The sequence below is a fragment of the Lonchura striata genome, chromosome Z (genome assembly GCF_050655825.1).
Source record: "Lonchura striata isolate lonStrDom1 chromosome Z, ASM5065582v1, whole genome shotgun sequence".
Lineage (NCBI taxonomy): Eukaryota > Metazoa > Chordata > Aves > Passeriformes > Estrildidae > Lonchura > Lonchura striata.
In genome coordinates this window covers 70,911,132-70,932,352 of record NC_140740.1, presented here as the reverse complement: position 1 = coordinate 70,932,352, position 21,221 = coordinate 70,911,132, and the positions used below count along the sequence as shown (strand labels likewise).

The following is a 21,221-nucleotide window of genomic DNA, read 5'->3' as shown; positions in this document are numbered from 1 at the left end:
ACCCATTTAGAGAAGGCTGTCTTGTTATAAAATACTGCTTTATGTCCTAAAGATATCCTTTACCCTGCCCTACCATCTGAATTTTAAGTATCTTTAGAAATCTACTACTTAGCTTTGTAACCATGTATTTGAAGTACTGCAACTGTAACAAGGCAACCAATATTTCACTATGTTTACCAGGTTTTTCTTTTTTTACTGAAGAAAATTATACTCAATTTAAGAGCAAATTCAACAGCTGCAATTCTACAGGAAATATATAAGAAATGCATTACATTGAAAGCAATGACAAAAAATCCTCTCAGTAAAAAAATACTATTTTACCAAACATGCTTGAAATTTACTATCACACTTGACAACATTAAGATATTAATTATAACTTTGTTTGCCTTCCTGTGTGACCTTTCCCAACACATTAGCTTTCACAAGCAAATATTTATTCACAGGACATTGTTACTACTGGTGTTGATTTTGATGTGATATGAAATGAAATCTATTTTAACATTTAAAATACATAACAAATCATACACAAAAAAAAAAAAACCTGTAAGCCAAACATATAAAAAACCCTCCCGCATGGCTTTTTGTTGACCTCACTGTAAAAGACACTCAGTTCCACAGCACATTCTGTTCTGCTTTTCCAACCTAAGAGTACTGAGCACCTGAAAAGACAGTGATTTAACACACCACAGCTTGTATTTCCTGGATAGATACCAATATTTTATTTTTATTCCATCTGTGACTTAGAAGAAACCATTTCAACTTATATTTTCAGCTTATAGGCATTGATTTATAAACAATATCCTAAAATTATTAAATTCTCTTTATTCAACACTACCTTTCAGAAACAGTTCTCTAGGCTCTTAGCTAAGATTGACTGCAGAAAGTATTTGAAAATATGAAACTGTAAAATTAAAACATGCATAAGTATGTTTTAGGTTTATCTAGCATGGCTTTTTTGCCCTCAAATCAAAAATCCCTGAGTTAAAAAAAAAATTAAGTACTATGTAAAACCCAAGTGAAGTAAAGAATAATAAAAATCATACCAGCACACATAAATGCAAATAAAAAATAATATAAGGTAAATTAATTAATTATAAAAAAGGAGGAAAGAATGTCATTAATCAATTACAATGACAATGGCTGGTACTGTACAACACTGAGTATTTAACTAATCTCTATGTTTACAGTAATTGTACTTATAATACAAACTGATTATTGAGACTTACATAACTGGATCCAAAGCGTATTTGTTTATTTATTTGTTTTCTGGCTTCTAACATTACAAAACATTCCTAATGGAAATGTTCATATAATCTAACAAAAAGTGTGATGTTCACGAAGTTTAAGTAATATTGCTTTCAAAAGATGGTTTGACAAAAGGTAATGGTAACTGATTTTTATAATTTTTTGGTAGCTTTTTTTTATTTGGCTCCAGCCTACTGCACCTATAGAAAATATAAAACCTACTCAAATATAAAGAATGTTCAGCAACAATATTTATACAAGATTTATGTCATGAACAGTAGAAACTGAATTTGATTTCTAAGTCTTTAGATAAAGACATACGACTATATAACATACCATTGCATTATTCTTCCATAATAGCTAATGATATTTGTTTGATATTATTTTTACTGTTGTTTGGCAATCTCATTTATAATATGGAAATATAGAAATCTAAACTACAACATGCACAACACCAACAGTGAACACTAATTACATAAATTTTGAAATATATTTATTTCATTTGTTTTCCTTATTGCAGCTCTTTGTTTTTTCCACCAGGATTTCTACTACTTGAATTTCCTGATATTCATTTTAATCACTGACTTTAAAAAGTCAGGCAGGACTTGACAGGAACATTCTAAAATACTAGCACATTAGAATAGGGATACTTGAAAAAGGTACCTACTATGTAATGGTGTTAGATCTTTTAGGGCACTTTGAGGGTCACTGTGCATTCACATGCTTTATTCAATCAGAAAAGGGATTTTTCCTTGGAAAAAAAATCACTGGAAACACTTTATGGAAATCCTACACCCCTCTTTAATTTAAATTCTCAAATTTAACAGAGGTAAGTTTAACAAATTATGAATAAAATAAAAACAGATAGTAAATAATGTATTTGCTTATCCAGGCCTTAATAATTCAATTCAACTCAGCTTATCAGCTGATATTAAATACCTCTATTTAAATAAAGGGATTACTTTCTAATACTGCCATGATTATCCAGACTACATTTGTCATAATTAGTAATGTATACATATGTTTTTGCTTTTCCCTCAAGCAGTGCTAAATGAGAGTAAAAGAAATCAAAGTACATTAATTTTGCTATGGATCCAAATATCCCATCATGATAAACTCCAGCCAAAACAACCAAAAGACCCCCAAAGAGAACCACTTCAGTCAACAGAAGCATTGATTATCAACCTATTTTTTCTGATTTCACCAGTAACAGTTACTGCAATACATACTTTCTTTGATCCTTGCTCTCGATCTCTATCATTGCTATTAATTTTGTATCTGTAGTGGTATGATAAAGCAAACACTTTTTAAAAACAAACATTTTTTTACATATACTCAAAAATTATTGTCCTTGCTTCTGAAATCCTTTTTCTTTGGACACAGTCCAGTTCTTATCAAAGTGAACACAGTCACGTTACAGAAAAATGTTTTAGATGCCCTCATTACAAAAAAGATTGATACCCTCTTCAGATTGTTGGCTGTTATGTACATTGAACACCACTTACAAATCACCAGGCATTAAGCCAAATATAGAATGTTTCATCAACACCCCTGAACTTGTTTCATCAAGGAAAGGAAATGAACCAGTTTATTTTAAAATTCTGAATAATTTCCAATAAAAATGTAATTTGCAGTTCTTCCTCTTTTAATTTATTATTTTCTTTTGCTACAACGAAGGAACTAAAAGCCCCAAATTAAGACTTTGATAAATACACACAAATAAATGTCCACAGAAATCAGCAACTGGGGTTTCGTTTTGCCAGGTATTCAACCAAGGTCCCTCCTTCTTTCATAAAACCCTTTGCTCATCATTGTCTTTTCCTGAAGAGACCTATTCCTGCTCCTGCTTTTATTTTTTCACCTTTGCAGGACTCTAGTGAAAAGTCTCAAGGTTTCATTTTAAAATATTGTATAAATAAATGTGAGGAATCCAGTCTATGTCCAGACCTAAGTTTGCAAAATCCATAGAATGAAGTGTTGGACCAAAATAACAGAAATAACACACTTAAGAAAAAAGGAACCCAAGAATTGTGTGGTTAGGGAGATCATCTCCTGTGCACCCAATCCAGGTCTTTGTGATGTATGTCAAGAGGACTATTTTATGACTCTAGCTCTATCCCCCCACTTTTACTTCCAGATGAGAGGATTTAAATGCAGTCCTAAGATACTGAACTGGCCAACAAGACTAGAAGGCAAACTATATCACATCTAGAAACTTCTGCTGTAGAGCAAAAATCCCAAGTAAAATTATAGTGTAGCTTGGGCTGCCATGGATTTCAGGAGCTCCCAAGCCCAACTTCCCTCCCAAAGCAGGTCCAGACTTGGCTTTAGACCAGCTCCCCAGGGCTTTATCCATTCAGAGGCTGAAAATCTCCGAAGATGGAGATGGCAAAACCTCACTTGGTCCAAGGTGCATTGTTGGGCCATCCTCATGGAGAAAAAAGTTCTTGTGTCCAATCTAAATCTCTTGTGATTGTCTCTCATCCTTTTACCACACACTTCCATAGGAAGTGCACTTCCAGGGAAGGCTGCCGTTGAGACCCCTGTAACTCTCTCTTCTCTAGACTGAACAAAGTCCATGTCCTTCAGTGCCTATTAACAGACGTGCACTCTAGTTCCTGATCATCTTAGTGGCCCTTTGCTGAATTTACTCGAACCAACATCTTTCCCACAACTGCAGAAGAGTAATGGTAAAAGCAGAAATGCATGTGAATGTTGTATAATAAATACCGAAGAGACATGAATAAATATTTCTCTCAATTTCCTGCCTATACCTGTGTCCATACAGCTCAAGAGATATTTTTTGATCTTCCCCATGGTGAAGGCACACTGCTTGCACATGTTCAGCTACCTGACAACCATGGACCTCGGGGTCTCACCCAACCTATAGTCTCGATCTGCCCCCACGCTGCAGTCTGCAGCTACAGGTCTGTGAAGCCCTAGAGAGCTTCACAGGCCTGGCAGTTCTCTTCCTTTTGGCCAGAAGATTCTTGTAGAAGTAGGACAAAATATTTTTTTTCAGTGACCGCCTTTGTTCCAGATTTCACTAAGACAACTGTGTTTATAAGACATAATCTCTATGTTTGCTGTAAGAAAATATAAGCTTTTTAACACCCTGTGAAGGATGAGAAAATATCTCAATACAGAAATGACATACCAGTCAGTGATGTGAAAACCACCAGTTTTACCCTTTGCCCTAACACAAGTAAATCCACTTGACAAGCTGAACAACCTAGATTAAAATAAAATGTCTTGCTAGATGATTCTTATTCCTATAAAAATATCTTCCACATTTCTTTCACTCTTCATGGAAAAAAACCCCAAACAATTAACCAAACCAACCGCAAATTGCACACCATCCTGCACTGAGTACCCTCAGCACCTCCTGTTCTTTTGGGTTTATTGATGCCTTAAACATCTGGAAATGAGCAATACACTTTTGAGACAATACTAGTATAGGAGGTAATATAAAGGCTGGTCTTTATTGGAGGCCTGGAAGGGGCAGGTATGTAAAAATGCCCATCCCACACAGGGTGAATACAGTTTTGTAAGTTTTACAAATTAGCATAATTGAAAAGAATCCCCAATCAGAAGCACAAGCAGTGAGGTAATTACCCTGGTTCTACCCCTTCCTGAATTCCCCCTCAGCTTAGATAGGAAATAAACTTTATTTATGAAAATATGTCTCCAAGAGCTGGTTTGAACCTTAGCTCTCAAAGAAAACCAAGACAAGATAGGGGTCTTGGACCCCTGGGGCTTGGAGCCTCTGGAACATGTTTTGCCTTTCTGCCTATCAGGGTAGAGAAAAATGCTGGAGCTAGCTAGGAACTATATAACTATGCAACAATAGTCCAAATATAATAAAAAAATATACATAAGGAGGAAACAAGAAAGCAAAAATCATTCTGGCAACATTACAGTAAACTTAACCATTCCCATACTATCAAGTTAAATCCTGTAACTAGAGCACATAAAATGCTTTTAAATCAGTCTGTGGAAGACAGAAGTACTTCATGTGGAATGAATATATTTTTAAAAATTAAATCTAAATATTAGTCAAAGAGAACAGATCATTGGGATGTCAGAAGCATAGCTATAAAACAAAGTTATACTTGTGACTATGCAGTTTGTTTTATGGAGATGACACATGTAATTTTATCACAGGATGTAACACATTATGAATCAATATCTCAATTCCCACTATTAATACACAATAACATCTTCAAGCTGCTTTTAATGGCCAAAACCTGTTACTTTCCCATTCTTATACTACAAACTCTGGGACAAGTACTGAAGCATTTCTAACCAAAATTTACAAACACATAGACGGCTTTCTTTATCATAGATGACAAAAACATAATTTGTATCAGCCAGATCCACTTGGACATTACATCTTTTCCCATTTTATAAAATACAGGAAGAAAATGTTTGTAGTTTTTCAAAATATTCATTATTTTCAAGTACAGGGAAAAAAAAATTTACTGGCTCCAGTTTAATCCTTTCTTCAGTAGACTATAGATGGTCAGTCTGTTGATGCTGAGCTTTCAAGAAATTCAGCTGTATCTGAAGAGTTACCATCTTTGGATCGTAGCATGTAACAGAAAACAGAACTATGATGACACAAAAACTGAATATCTCAAACTTACGTCTGTTTTAAGGACACAAGACATTAAAAGTCTCTGAGATTTACAGCACTGAGTTGTTACAAGTCTTAGCCAAATAATCTAATATTTCATCCTGAAATTAAGAAGTGGGTGTCCTTATATGGCAATCTTTCACAAGGAAAGTAATCCTAAAACTTCTCTTAATCTCAGTTGCCTGAAATATGTTTGTGACAAGCAAACTTGTAACCAGTGATTTGAGGCTGCATGAAGAATTCATCTTCATCAGGTCATGAGAGTTGGTCACTGCACTGAAATCATGATCCTGTGTCCAGCTCTTCCCTGAATTTAAGAAAGGTCAGTTTCTTCAGAATTCAATAAGAAGAAATAAATACTAAAGTAGGCCAAGAAGTGAAAATACTGAAAACCTTCAAGCCCTATTAAGTACAGGAAATTTGACTCAGTGGCCCATATCAAGATGATGGCAGGAAATTTTAATATCTGAAATTTAATTTTTACTCCACGGGAAGTATGAATATAAAATAGTAACATAAAATCTGGATATCCCAGACCACACAAGTTCATAAGGTTATAATGTTTGACAACTGACTATCTGAATGACCTGAAACAACAGCAGTAAAAAACCACTACAACAAAACAGATAAAACTGAATCAGTGTAAACCCACAACTTTTAAAACACTGCAAAATCTGTTTCATAAGATAGAATCATTACTTACATGATAAATTATGATATTGCTTTATAGGACCATCTCTAATTCTGAGTTTACTGCAAATAAACATTTTCTCAGCATGACATAAGTTTGCTAGCAAAGGGTACTTCAGACACAAAACCTGAATTCTGTGAACTAGTCTGAGGTTTGCAAAACCCTAAGCCTTTCTCATCTCCACACCTCTACAGACTCAGCATACTGAAATCTCTATACATTTACTTGCTCACTACTGTTCCAGGCAATACCCTCTCAGGACTGTGCACTTTACACTAGAAAGGAGTTTCGAAGTTGGAGAAAGCCAGAGCAACTCAGGACAACCTTCCATCAGAAAGCACCTGGAAAGAGACCATGAAGAGCTGTGTTTTCATCTTAATTGCCTCATTTCACCCTTGCCTCACTTCAGAATGCAGAATTGCAGCTCAAATGTATTTCCACAAAATAAGGGAATGAAGCTATATTTCTGTTCTACTTACCTCCACTTATTATTAAATAATAATTATATTAAATTACATTAAATCTATGATTTAACACTAAGCATGTCCTACTCCCTAAACAACTGTAAGGATGATATAGCTTCCATGCTTTTAAGAAAGTCCAACAAATAAACTTCCTAGAAGTTACATGGAATTGCTATTAATATTACCCAGTTTCAACTCCGAGGAAGCAGAAACACACTGGATTCTACATTTTTCCATTTACTAAATCTGTCAGGAAAACAATACAATGAATATGGAAGAGTTATTTATCACCTCCTCTGCAAATTGCAACTCAGTTGAATTGATTTAACACAGAGTGGACAAAAGACAATAGGAGTGAACTAAATGCTAAAGACAAATACAAATGTTGATATGATCTTAGCTACCACAATGTGTCAACTCACCTCATGGCTAACAGTCAATTTGATAAATCAGCTATTATACAGGTAGCTCAACTGCTCCTCACTATACAAAGCTAATGTAACTTTGAAAACAGCTGGGCTTTCCTACAGAAGAAATCTAAATAGTTTTCATGAGTCATGTGTTTTATAAATGACCGTAATAGTCTCTTGAACTATATATATTTGTACAACACCTTTCTATAACTTAACCATAAAATGCCTATCAGATGATCATTATATTATTCCAGATTTTTCAGTAAGAAATTTTGAGAAAATTTAGTTTTTAAATGGCAATTATATAACAACTATTTTTCTTAAAAACACTGAAAAGTAAAAAGGGTATTTTAATTAAACAAAGTAGTCCTAAAGCAAGGCTAACTCTTCACAATCTTTTCTAAATTCTCTGAGATACAAAGTAGTTAACACTGACTTCCAATAACAAACACAATATATAAAGTATTAACTAGAAAGACAAAGTAACAATCCTTTGTGTACAGCCACATGTCCTTCCTAATGGAAGAACTACAATGTGCATCTCATCAGGAAAAACGGGAGGTGGGAAACATGCTTCCTTCATTAAATCTGTAACTCTATTGTATCTACTCTCAAGCCACAGAACAATAAAGAGGTAAGAATACAACAGACATCTTACTGGGAATACAAAACAGTTAGGACTCTAAATGGAGAATTTTGAATACTTTTTGCAGCAGTTAAAGAGAAAATAAGTCATCAAATTTATGAGACATTTAATGTAAGTCATAAATCCTGACACTGACCACTCCTTCCAATGGCATGAGAACTACAGCTATTTTGGTTTTTGTTTTTTGCTTTCCCCTACCCATAATAAACAGATGTTCTCCTTAGATAATGCTAACTACCTTTTACCATTCAACTCGTTAATTTTAATTTCACTGCTAATTTCACTCCTAGCTCTTCACACTGCTGAATTCTACCACAATGCAAGGAAGCAAAAGCTCAGGTGATAAGACTAATTTTGTTAAGATGATGCCACACAGTACAACAGCAACATTTCAAAATGCTTTGTAGATATACTGCAACAGATCACACCAAAAGACAGTAGTACAAATTGACAGTCCTAGTCATCTAATCCACTATAAAGGAAACTTCAGAAATTCAATAAACATTCAATAACATTGTGAGATTAAAAGAAATACATAAGCAAGACTGCTCTCCCTTCTTCCCGCCCCAGATTTTGGAATTTCTGGGGAGGAGGGAAGAAAATCAGACCAAAGGTATTAGAGAATCACTTGAAAATTCAGCAGATATGAACTGGTTTATTGGAGCCAAATATGTATTTTTGAATAAATAAATAGCTATCTATAACCTTAATAACTGTCTTGTAAGTAGTTCTGTCATGGAATCCTATTATACTTTTAAAGTTCCTTGTAAAGGATGTATAATTAGCAGCACACAAAAAGTAATCAAGACAAAAGAAAACCAAAACCCCAGAACACCTTAATACCTCTAACTGAGGTATTACTCTGGGGTTAACTGAACCCCAGAATACCTCTAAGTGAGGTAGAATAATCTGAGTCAATAGCACCTGCAAAGTGACATACTTCATCTTTCAACAGAGATGCCTCTTACTATTCCTACTTTGCAATCTTTCATGATTTAACTACACTGAGTTTCAGAGTTTAAAAAAAATCCCTGAAGTGGTATGTAAGAGAAAGCATAGTTAGATTAAACAACAAAGTAAAACAGAAGAGAGAATTCACTTACTTGGTACATAAACAGCAAACATGGCTTTGATCATTAGTTGTAGCAGCAGCATCCAAAGCCTGAACAAAATCTAAACACATGGTTCCTGCCTTAAAGGCCTCATAAACTTACTTGAAATCTGTCTTCAATAAGAAGAAATGAAAGAAATAAATATATTGTTCACTCAGAGATGGTCTAAGAAGCTGAGATGTACTCAACATACTTAGTCTATGGGTGAATGAAATGACCTTTAAAAATAGTACTAAATTCCTCTTTCCTCTCTTTGATGAATGAATAAAGTTACAAAGGCTACACAATTCAGTTATTCATATACAATATTCGTCGTTCTCATAGCATTGCTATGAATGTCATGCAAGAATTTAAAGAAGACAGGTTAGAAATACATTAGATATTCAAAGAGGAAATCTAAATTGCTAGAAATTAACCTTCCAAGTCTCACTAATTTTTTTATTGTATATTTCTTTATAAAGTAGAATTTACAATATATTCCATCCACCATCTCTTGATTTTAGGACACCAAAACTGAAGTTCCTAACTAACTGAACAACTTACAATAGTGGAACAGGTAGAACAACTAAATTGTTTGCAATAGTGTCCAAAACTAAGCAACTTAAGGTGTACTACCCTAGATACACTCTACGTCTTTTTGCACATTTCCAAAGGGAAATTACACTAAACTCAACACCATTATCCACCTGCACATAGGAAAAACATATTGCCTTATTAATCTTACGGGATATGATAAAAAAATATATATTCCTAAACTATAGAAGTTACTACAATCAATTTCTAATCTGACAGGTTCATATATCCATAGAGAATTAATTTAAAATCAAACCTACTGGTACTTATAAATATGTAGAGGGCTGGTTTGGGGTTTCTTTTGTTATTGTTGTTGTTGGGATTTTTTTCGTTGTTGTTGTTTTTTGGGTTTTTTGGGTTTGTGCTTTGTCTGTTTTTTTTGTTTGGTTTGGGTTTTTTTTTTGTTTTTGTAGGGGGGAAGGTGTGTGGGGGAGGTGGGTTGGTGGCCTTCTTTCCCAGAACTACTGATTGATGGAGAAAAATATCCTGTTCTTTTTGCAATTCGTAAGTATGAATTGCATTCCATTCCAACCTCAGTTTCCATCTAGGAAGAGATTCAGTGAGAAAGAATTCTATATACAGCAATACATTATTTAAAAAGGGCTCACATATGAGCAAATTAGCTACATAAAATGTGAACATAGACTTATAAATGAAAAATATACAATAAAGGTCACTCCAAAATGCATGTGTCTTACATGAGTTCATGTAGTACTTCAATAAGTATATAGCTTTTATAGTTTTAGCTACAAGTGAAACAGACATAATTTACATATAAATATTTGTTTTCTTTTGATGAACAGAAATTGCATTTTAAGTATGTGAATTTACATGCACAGACATAATCCGATCCCGAACAGCCAATTTCCTCTATGATTTTTAACATAATATTGTCAAAACAGTAAGTTTGCTATATTGCACTGCACAGAAAAGTGTGAAAATTTCAGTAATGTTTATTCAATGCTCATATGCATTATCAATGCATTTCAATGAACAAACTTCCAGGATTTTCTTTCCTTTTGTATTTCAAATAGCACAGCACCCTCTGGTGCATCTTCTAGAAAAAGAAAACAACTAACAATAAACACCAGTCATTGCAATAAAAAAGTCAACATAAAAACAAGAAAAAAGGAGTCCTTAGAAACAAAAATAACAAAAAAATTATTAGAAATCTAACTTCAATTTCATTCTTCCCTATTAAAAACTTTTGTAATTAAGGAAAATTATAACTACTGAATAAAAATTTTTAGAAGAAAAGAAACCTGCAGATATGCTAATACAGCAAGGTGACAGAAAAAAAAAATTAAACATACATTAGTTTGACACTAATCCTGTGTTCTTAATAGTAATTCATTTTTATTAAAAAAATATTCCAAAAATAAATAATCTTTAAGTAGAAAAGATAAGGTAGTGAAACAAAATGTTACATCAAGCAATATATCTGCTGTTGGTCATGCAAGAGTAACAATTATTAGGTCTACAACTATCCACACACTCAAACTGCTGATTTTCACACTAGAATACTCACATCTCCCTTAAAAGTCCAATGAGAAATTTTAAAATGATTGTATTATATGAAATATCTCAAATTCTGCTATGACATTTTAACTATCAGAGCATAAATTTTAATATGACATATCAAACTATTAAAATACACCTAGTCACTAGGAAAATAATTTCCTACAAAAGTATATTTTTCTAATCACAGAAGTGGACATCACCATCTGCTTTAGGAAGCTCTTTTGTAAACCTCTGGAAGTTTCAATACAAAGCACAAGAAATGAAAGTGACACCTGTTTAAATCAGCCATCTGTCTCTAACAAACTAGATTTAGCCAAATATAAAAATCAAAATCTTAGCTGTGAGAAAAGTGAAGTATTGTTCTGATTGACAACCAACTGTAGGCAAAATACATTGACAATAAACTTGTGGCTAATTGAAATAAAAGATCTTAAACTTTAGTTATTAATTTTAAAAGCCTCATTAAGTTTTCAGCCCTAATTCTTGGCCCAAAAAAAAAAAAAATTCATTGATAATTTCAAAACATTCTTCTTTTTGTACTCTAGTACAAAAATTTGACAAGGAGCTCAATTTTGAAATGGAACTCCAACTACCAGGACACTACATTGCCACTGAAAGCTTATTTTTTATTCTGTATTGTAGAGCATTCTTATGTCTTTCCAACTGACAATTATTTTTAAAAAATATTTTAATAGCCATATATATTTTTTAAAAGCCTATTCATTTTGTAAGCATTCTGCATGACACATACCTGCGGATGGTAAACTGTTGAAGACTGCAGGTAAAAAATACAACTAATCTAGAATATTTTCAGAGGGAAGAAAGCCTTTCAAAGTAAAGCACGAAAATGAGAAGCAATAGCTACAACACTAAAAGGAACTACAATGATAAAGTACTCTTGCATTTTAGACACTGGCTTACGTTTCAAGTAGGAGAAGCAAACAAAAGCAGCTGGACTTCTCAGAAGTTTAGTATGGAAATAAAAGTTCAACATTTATTTCTCTAGGCAGTTTTTGATTAACGATACCCTGTCAGGAAGGAACAAGAAGTGGGATAGTGCTAACAAAGCTAAACCTGATTATCTAATAAAGCACCATGACTTTAAAATCTTTAACAGCTTTTAACACTATCTTTGATGCTGATTTAATTTACCTACATTACCCTACTGAAAGGATTTTTCCAAAGTAGCACAATGTAGGTTAGCTTACTAGTAACACAACAAAGTACCTGATCCTTCCTGGTTTGTCTGGATATGTTGAAACAAAATTAGATAGCCACACTCTAAGTCATGAAAGCCTATTAATTTTAAATAAATAAATAAATAAATATCACAAGCTAAGTAATTTTTAAACACTGCTTAGCATCACAAACACCAACTATTTTGTTAGCTGTGGACATCAGGGAATCAGGATACACAATGCAGATCTCATCTGTGGTCACTGCAGTATCTCAGAAAGAATAAAGAGTCAATACTTTTCTCAGAGAAGTCCGTAATATTAAAAGCAGTGATTACACCTGCTTTATTATTTTCCAAATTGTAGTCATTGGCTAAGGAAAATGCAGATGAATAGTACTATGAAGGTCTTTGATTTTAGACAAAACCATGTGCTTTTAATAAGATTTTTCAGAAACACCTGTATACATCACCCCGCAGAATTAGAACAGAAACTTTGTTTCACACATAGGCACACACTTTCCTTCGCTACCCAGCAGCCTGGATACATGTTCTGCAAAGACATCCTGAGCAATATTCTGTCGTGCTCTAAGACAGGTACTTAAGGTATGGTGCAGAACTGACATTGTCTCTTTTCAACAACAGTAGATGCCAGGAATTATTTCTAAATCAATGAATCACAGAAAGTAACAACAAATTCATAAAGACTTAGATGTGCCATATAACTGATACCCTACTAGAAGTCACACTGAAAATTCCTAACGTATTTAGAACTTACTTACACCAGGGCCTACAAAATTAGTACGCAGCAGCCTCATCTTGGAGTTAAAGAATTAAAAGATGATGATGTAGAGGTTTTTGATCATTATTTAAAATAATTTATTTTCCAAGTTCTTGTGAAATATGAAATATTAAAACACTCTTAAAAAAAAAATCCAATATGCCTTGCCTCAAGGAATATCAGTATCAAACAATGCACTAACCACTTAGCAGATTTTGTAGTTAATACCTGCTTGAAAAAATTGATACAAATCTCATATCTTACATTGGATATCTAAGGATATAAAAATGGAAAAGGTGTACATACAATTAAATGTAAGGTTTAGATTAAAAACAAGAGCATTGTTTTTTTCCTAGTTATATTATTAAATAAATAAGAAAATAAGTAAGTCACCACTTTAGAAAGAATAAAGTCTACCAAAACAACACATTATTTGACAAGTCAAAGGGGAGAGTGCAACTGGGTATGGAAATGTTACAATATTAAATGTTTAATTGCCATAAAAGATGCCAAAAATTCACTTCATCCAAAAAATTCAAGAAGTATTTGGAGTATGATTTGACATCAATGACAACGCAAATCTTTAGATATTAATAAGCAACCACGAAATGGATGAATAAAGCAAGTATTTTGGATTAAAAATAAGAAGGAAACCATACTCATTAATCACGAGTCCTACTACATCTCTTTGAGGGGTAAGCAGCTGCCCCTTCCCTCTTTCACAAAAGTACTCTTGAAAAGCAGTACCACTAACAAAATCACTCAGAGTTCTTTTTAGTACTGTTTTTTTCCTCCTTTCTTTGCTGCTTAGTGCTGAAACCCACAGTCAGTATCTTGAATTTCCTTAATAGTGGAGAGTTTAAGGAAACAAATAGATTCTCTCCACATGCAGGTAACTCACTGTGCAATAAACTAGACCTAGACGTTCACTGTTCCATGCTACACTGACAGTAGGAAAGCATAATTTAAAAACAATTCCCTGCAGGAGGAGTGCGATAAGAAAAAAACCTGCTACCCTATGCATGTATTGGTGGAGGTATTGAATAAACAAAACCCCACTTCACAATACAAAGAAAATACAGCTTGCACAAAAACAAACTGCAATATTAATTATGAATAGAGGAAAAAATTACACAGAGAAAGCACAGGAAAAAAAGGGGTTCGATATGATCGATAGCACGAGAGTATCGTTAAAAGATATAGCAAGTTCAAGAAAACCTGCAACATTTAAGTCATTTAGTAGTCAAATCAAATCAGAACAAGGCCCCTGTAAGCAAAAAGGGGAAACCGACCCCTGCTCTTGCCGTCCTACAGGATCCGTCTCCAGCTGCATCTTTTCTTCCAACCCTACGGCTTTTTTCAGGTTTAAATCCATTAACCTTTGACTGCGGCCGCAGCGCGTTCCCCGATTTCTCCATCTCCCGACCCGTACAAACCAGATCCAACTCAGACGCACACCCACCGCATCCCAGCGATTGTCCCGGGGGTCCCGCAGCGTGCCTGCGTCCCGGGCATCGCCCAGCCTCTCCGGCCGCCGGCCCGCACGGCCGCCGGCCCCGCTCCCCGCCCGCCCCCGCCCGCTCCCCCGGCGCACGGCGCTCCGGGCGGGCCGCGGGGCCGGCGGGGAGCCCCGCGGCCCCTCGCCGGCCCCCGAGCCCGGCGCAGCCCGAGGGCGCAGCCCGGGTCCGGATGCCTCGCGGAGAAAGAGGAGGGAAGGCCGGGGTGCGCCCGCCGAGCATTCACCTGTGCCGGGGCGGGCTGCGGCGGCGCTCCCGCTGTCGCTGCTGCTGCTGGCGGCGGCTGCGGTTGTTGTTGTTGTGGTGGCGGTGGGTGACGGTGAGGCAGGGGGTGCGGAGCAGCGGCAGGAGGAGGAGGAGCAGGAGCGGGAGCGGAGCGGCTGTTGTTGATGGGTAACAGTCGCCAGGACTACGGTGACTATGGCGCTCGACTCACAAGGCAACGGTTGCTATAACTCACAAAAGGAGAGCGGGAGCGGGAGGGAGGGACCGACGAGCGGACGGAGGGAGGCGGGGGCGGCGGCGCGGCCGAGCGCCCCGGAAGGGGCGGGGCCTGCGGTAACGGCCGGCGCGCGCCGGCTGCCCCGGCCCGCCGGGCTGGGGCGCGCGCCCGCCCGGCTCCGCGCCCGCGCGGGGGGGGCGCGCGCGGCGGGCCCGGCGCGGAGCGGGGCGCGCGGCGGCGGCGCGAGGCCCCGCGGGGAGGGGGGGGGGGGCGGCCGAGCGGCGGGCTCTGACGCCACTTCCGGCAGGAGGCCGGGCGGGAGCGGCTCGGCGGCCGCCGTCCCTCCCGCCTCAAGATGGCGGCGGGCGCGCCGCTCCCCCACCGCCCCTGCCCGCGCTGCCATTTTCCACAGGGGGAGGAAGAGGAGGAGGAGTGGATCGCCGGCGACAAGCGGCGATGGAAGGGGAAGCGCTGCCGCCACCATGCCCGTCTTCTTTCCTGTCCCGCCGACTCCCCGGTGGCCCCGCGTCAGCCCTGCCGGCCCTGGACTCGTGCGGGGGCCGAGCCGAGGCCCGGAGTGCCCGGTGGCTGCTCGCAGCCCACGTGGGCCGGGCCGTTGTCCCAGCTGGCACACCGACCCACAGACCCTCTTGGGTTGGAAAAGACCTCTGAGATGGCCGGTTCTAATCTGTGACCAAACACGACTATGTCATCTAGACATGGCACTGGCGCCATGTCCGGTCTTTCCTTAAACACTTCAAGGGAGGTTACCACTAAGTGTAATAACCTGTCAGAGTGCTCTCCTGACAGGCGGTGTCTGCTCCTTCCAGGTGCATACAGAGTAGAGGGTTGGAAGGGACCTCTGGAGATGATCTAGGCCAGCCCCCCATGCCGAGGCAGGGTCACCCAGAGCAGGTTACACAGGAACGTGGCCGGGTGGGTTTTGAATGTCTTTAGAGAAAGGGAAATCAGGACCTCGATGGGCAGCCTGGCCCAGTGCTCTGCCATCTTCAAAACGTTCCCCCTGTGGGTATGTATAAGTTGAGGCAACATACAGTGCCCCTGCATCTACTGGCTGCTACTATGTTTTCCGGTAGTCCCTGTGCATCCCCATCTGCAGCCCTTTACTAACCAGAAAAGCATCTCTGAAACTTTATACACAGTTACAGCAGTCGGTGTGACCGGTGAGGCTTGGCTATAATCCATGTAAACTGTGGAGTTCATTCTTCACCTATGTACTGGTCTGTGTCCTCACATGTTCAACAACCCATGGTTTACCAGACACATCTTTCTCATACCTCCTGCTAAAAGCACCTGGTGTTTGTGTGGAATGGTCTACAACCAATTCTACTCCACCTGTCCCTACAGAAAAAAATTTAAATTGCTGTTAGATTAGTAGATTTACTGATTTTCAGAACCCTATGTAACCATCTTAAGCTGTAGCAACTATTTACTAAAAAATACTGGGAAATAGGGTTAAGTATATACAAACAAGATCTTGACTGACAGAGATTTAAGTCTATAACAGAACAATCTTGAATTAATAAAACTATTTAAAGCCCTTCAACTGAGGCTATGTCTTGATATTTCTACTGCGGAACCTAATTTTTGTGAGATGCTAAACTAGAAACTTCAGCTGAGATCTTCAACCTCTGGTGTTTTAAGAGCTCACACTACTAACCTTTGCAAAAACATGAAAATAAGACACAACTGTAAGCAATCTAATTAAATAAAAATAGCAATGCATTCAATTAAAGGTAAAAGATATTTTGGTAAGTGTCTTTCATTCTACCTAGCAAATATGGGTACATTAATTTAGCTTGCACATGGAAAGGTTTTATGATTTGTTTTATGCAATTTTAAATTTCATATGAACAAGGTGAAAACCAAATAGAGGAGTCAGATACTGAGTAGTTTTACCAGAAAATTGTTGCCAGAGTGATGTGACCTAATTCCACAGTAAAGCTTTAGCAACATTCATGTCATCTATGTTGCTCAAGGAAGCATTGATCTTAATGATTTTAATTCTGGATATTTTCTGTTGTGTCGATTGTCACTCACATTGTTATGTGCTTGGCAACCTTAGTAGAGTGAGCTGTAGTGAATGCAGTAAAGTTGGAGGATAAAAGCATTGGGCTGTTGGTTTTCTTCCTGAAATCATGGAACTTTATGTGTCTCTCTGTGTGGAAAGAACAAATCAAGACCTTGGCAGAAATTTGAAATATAAATACCACTATACATCTTCCCTGAGCCAGTATATTTGGGAATATTTGAATCTATAGCAACAGTTCAGTCTGTAAGAAAATTATCCATTTCTTTTTTAAAGGGAAGTCACTACTTTTGTTACAGAAAGATTATTTAATCACTTCAATATTTTTATGCTTCTATCTATGAAGTTAATTTGCAGAAGTGCCCACTTAGATCAGTCAGGACCTAATGGAAATTTGTATCCCAATATTTTATCAATTGATCTTTATCAAAGAAGGCATGTTTCATCTTTATTTATGATGAAGTCTTTTTTTTTAACTTATTCAACAGTTATTTGCTGCAAGACAATCACTAAAACATTCAGTCCCTTCATAGAATTTTTGTAACTAATGACAGTATTAAACAATCTGCCAAATTTAAATATGAAAGCAGTGTTGATTAAAAGTGGTTGGGTTGCTAAAAGCCTTGTGTTTTTTGTTTGGATGCAGAATATGCTGCATATCTCAAAGTAATTTTATACCTTACTATGTGGATGAGGAATAATCAGAATGTAATCAATGTTTTTTTACTAAAAGATAGTTGGACGGAAGTTGCTTATGTACTTTGAAAATTATCACTTTTTGTTGCCAGATTCAAAACTTCCAACACATCTGAAAAAATAACTGGTGTCATATGCAGGAATTTCTACTGCAATGTTGAGAATGGTAATGGGAGACTATTCTTACGAATTTTTTTTTATACTAGATTTATAATACTTTAAGCTTTTTATTTTCAACAGAGTTACATTGCTATCCCTAAGAACTTTTACAAAATACAGAATCTTACAGAGTTTGGATTTTTTTTATAAAGTCATAATTAGCTTGTCTAGTAATTTCATATGACATTGCCCATTTTTTATTTAAGTCCATTTCATAGGTTGTTTGCATTTCCAAAAGGTTTTCAGATACATCCTGCCATTTGTTGCATATCTGGAACGTGCCATAAGCCATTCCTGTCAGCCATGTTGTGCAGAACACAGTAGCTAGCTATCTTATGAAGCAGTACAAAGACAATCCAGAATACTAAAGTAAAATGTGTAAGACCAATCAAACTGATTCAGACTGTGGGTATACTTACTGGTCCACATAGTGTAACTTAATGCCTCGACAAATGCAATAAGAAGCATAAGCACATTTCACTTGTTTAACTTTGCCAACCTATGGCTATTTTCAGTGATTTTCTAAACTCTGCATAATTAATCTTTTTTTACCTACCTTAGAGAATCTTTTCCAAGAACTTCAGTAGTCACCCCTTAAACTTACGTATAAACTTTGCATTTGCAAAATCTTTCATCAAGAAAAGCCAATTGTCTGGAAGTTGTTATAGGAGGAAACAAGCCCTTTTTCTTTCTCGGAAGTCTAGTCCCATTGATTTTTGTGATTTTAATTCTCAAGACTGCTCATGATGTGGGGAAAAAGTCAAAGGAGGTATGTATAGATGCCAATGTTAAAGGATAGGCAACTTAGGCAGATCTAGACACTGCAATGTCCAATTGCTTGCTGGGCATTATTCTTTTGAATACTGTCTAAATATACAGAAGACTAAACAATTCTACCTAAGTAAGTTAGTTACTTGGTTATTACTTACCTTTTGGGTAAATGTAGGACATATAACAATCTTATTCTTCTATTATCTTGTAGCCATAACAACTCATTCACTTGACTATTTTCTGCTTATCCCCTTTATGGAGTGAATATTCCCTCTTACTTGGTGATCTGCATACTTTTACTCCAGCTACATGAAGTACACAGTCTCCAGATGCCTACTAATATTTTGAGATTTGTACAGGGTTAATTGGTGTTTTGGTCCATAAGGTCAGTCCCTTGGAGTTTGCAGGAATAGTATATGGGGTTTTTTATGTTGACTTTTCCCCTTCAGTTAGCATCCTGCAATGTCACAGAATCACAGTCCTAAAATATTTTGGGTTGGAATGGACTTTCATAAAGGTCATCCAGTCCAATGCCCCTGCAGTGAGCAGGGACATCTATTAGATCAAGTTGCTTGGATCTGTATCCAACATGACCTTGAATGGTTCCAGGGGCATCTGCTCGCTCTCTGGGAAGCCTTTGGCAGTGTTTACCACCCCCATTGTAAAATATTTATTCCAAATATCTAGTCTGTATAGCCTTCTTAAGCTGAAAACCATTACCCCTGTCCTATTGCTACAGTCTCTACTAAAAGGTCTGTGTTAATCTTTCTTGTAAGGGCACAATAAGATTTCCCATGAGCCATCTGGCTCTAGGCTGTTCAACCCCAAACCTCGCAGCCTTTCATTGTAGCAAAGTTGCTCTGGCCCTAAGGCTTGTGGCTCTCCTCTGAACCTCCTCCAATAGGTCCATGTCTTTCCTGTACCAAGGATTCCACAGCTGGATGCAGTGCTTCAGGTGGAGTTTCACTAGAGCAAAGAGGACAGTCACCTCCCTTGTTGATCATTCAGGTACACAGGGGTTTCTCAGTCAGTCTGTACCATATAGTTGAGGAACTTAGACTCCTTTTTCTTTGCTGACTCAAATGCCTGTGCAGTCTGCATGTTTGACCTTGGGGATGGGAACAGATGGCCTCACTGCTTTGCTGGGCAGGACACTCAGTACACTTTAGGGTTGCCTAGGCACTCTGTTCTACTGCTGTACTGCTCTGCAAGTCCTGGGTTTTGATGAGGATAAATTGATATGTCTTCTACATAGAAAATACTTGATTTTCTTAAATTATATGCTGTGCTTGCTGCTGGTCCTTTCATCAGTGGCTGATGAGACATCACTTTTAGACCATCAGTTTGGTGTCTTCCTTGTACTATGAACACTCTGTCCACACAGTTTTACAAGAAGTGCACTTTCCTGGATTCCCTGTAGGTTTCTCTGTGGCCCACTGTTGATAATTCCGATATAAAAGTCATGGGCAATACCATCATTTGCTGGAATGAGGAAGGGGCAAGATTGCAAGAACTGATCATAAAGGCTCATCATAAAGAGCATGTGTAAAACTGGTGACACCTAGCCTTTTATGTGCATGAAAAGCATTGCAGCCTATGGCATAAGCTGTACATACTGAAAACTTTCTGCTCCACCCTCTGTGCTTCCTATACACTGGTGGACTTAAGTGGGTGCCAGCTAAACACTGAGAAGAGGCTCTTGCATCTGCATCAGCAAATAAAACATGTTATGTGAACTCATGGAATACACCTTCCATGGGTTACATTGGAAAGTATTTTAAAAAGCTGTATGAAGTTTGTATATACAAAAATGGCATAAAGAAGGAAATCAAAGCACGATAACTGAGTGTAATAGATTTGCCCTGAAAGTGTATGAGCTTTAGTATGAACTAAAATGCTATAGTACCACATCCATGGATAATTCAGAAGCTTGACACTTTAATCAATATTTTCAGTATAATTAGTAACTTAGAGATAAAAAGGGAGGGTTTATGACCTTTGGAAGAGGAAGGAGGTAACTCAGGAAGAGTACAAAGATGTCATTAGCACATGTAGAGAGAAAATTAGAAAGGCAAAAGCTCAACTAGAAGTCAATCTGGCCACTGCTGTGAAAGATGATAAAAAGTGGTTTTATAAATACGTCAACAAAAGGAAGGCCAAGGAAAATCTCCATCCTTTACTGGGCATGGAAAACATTGTTACCAAGGAAAAAGCTGAGGTCCTTAATATCTTCTTTGCCTCAATCTTTAACAGTAAGACTTGTCCTCAGGGCAACCAGCCCCCTAGCTGGGGTACAGGGAGCAGAATAGATCTTCTGCAATACACAATGA

The 21,221-nt window shown here is 37.4% G+C and overlaps 1 protein-coding gene across 2 annotated transcripts in view; it reads right to left on the bottom strand.

Annotated features, from left to right (window-relative positions):
• Positions 1 to 15,294, bottom strand: part of RFX3 (regulatory factor X3) — a 105,304-nt gene extending 90,010 nt beyond the window's left edge. Inside the window, exon 1 of one of the 2 annotated variants that reach the window (XM_021531725.3) lies at positions 15,000 to 15,294. The gene's annotated coding sequence lies outside the window, so the exon portion shown is untranslated. The remainder of the gene's footprint in view (positions 1 to 14,999) is intronic. The other variant, XM_021531727.3, reaches the window with a different exon arrangement.
• Positions 15,295 to 21,221: the final 5,927 nt, after the last annotated feature.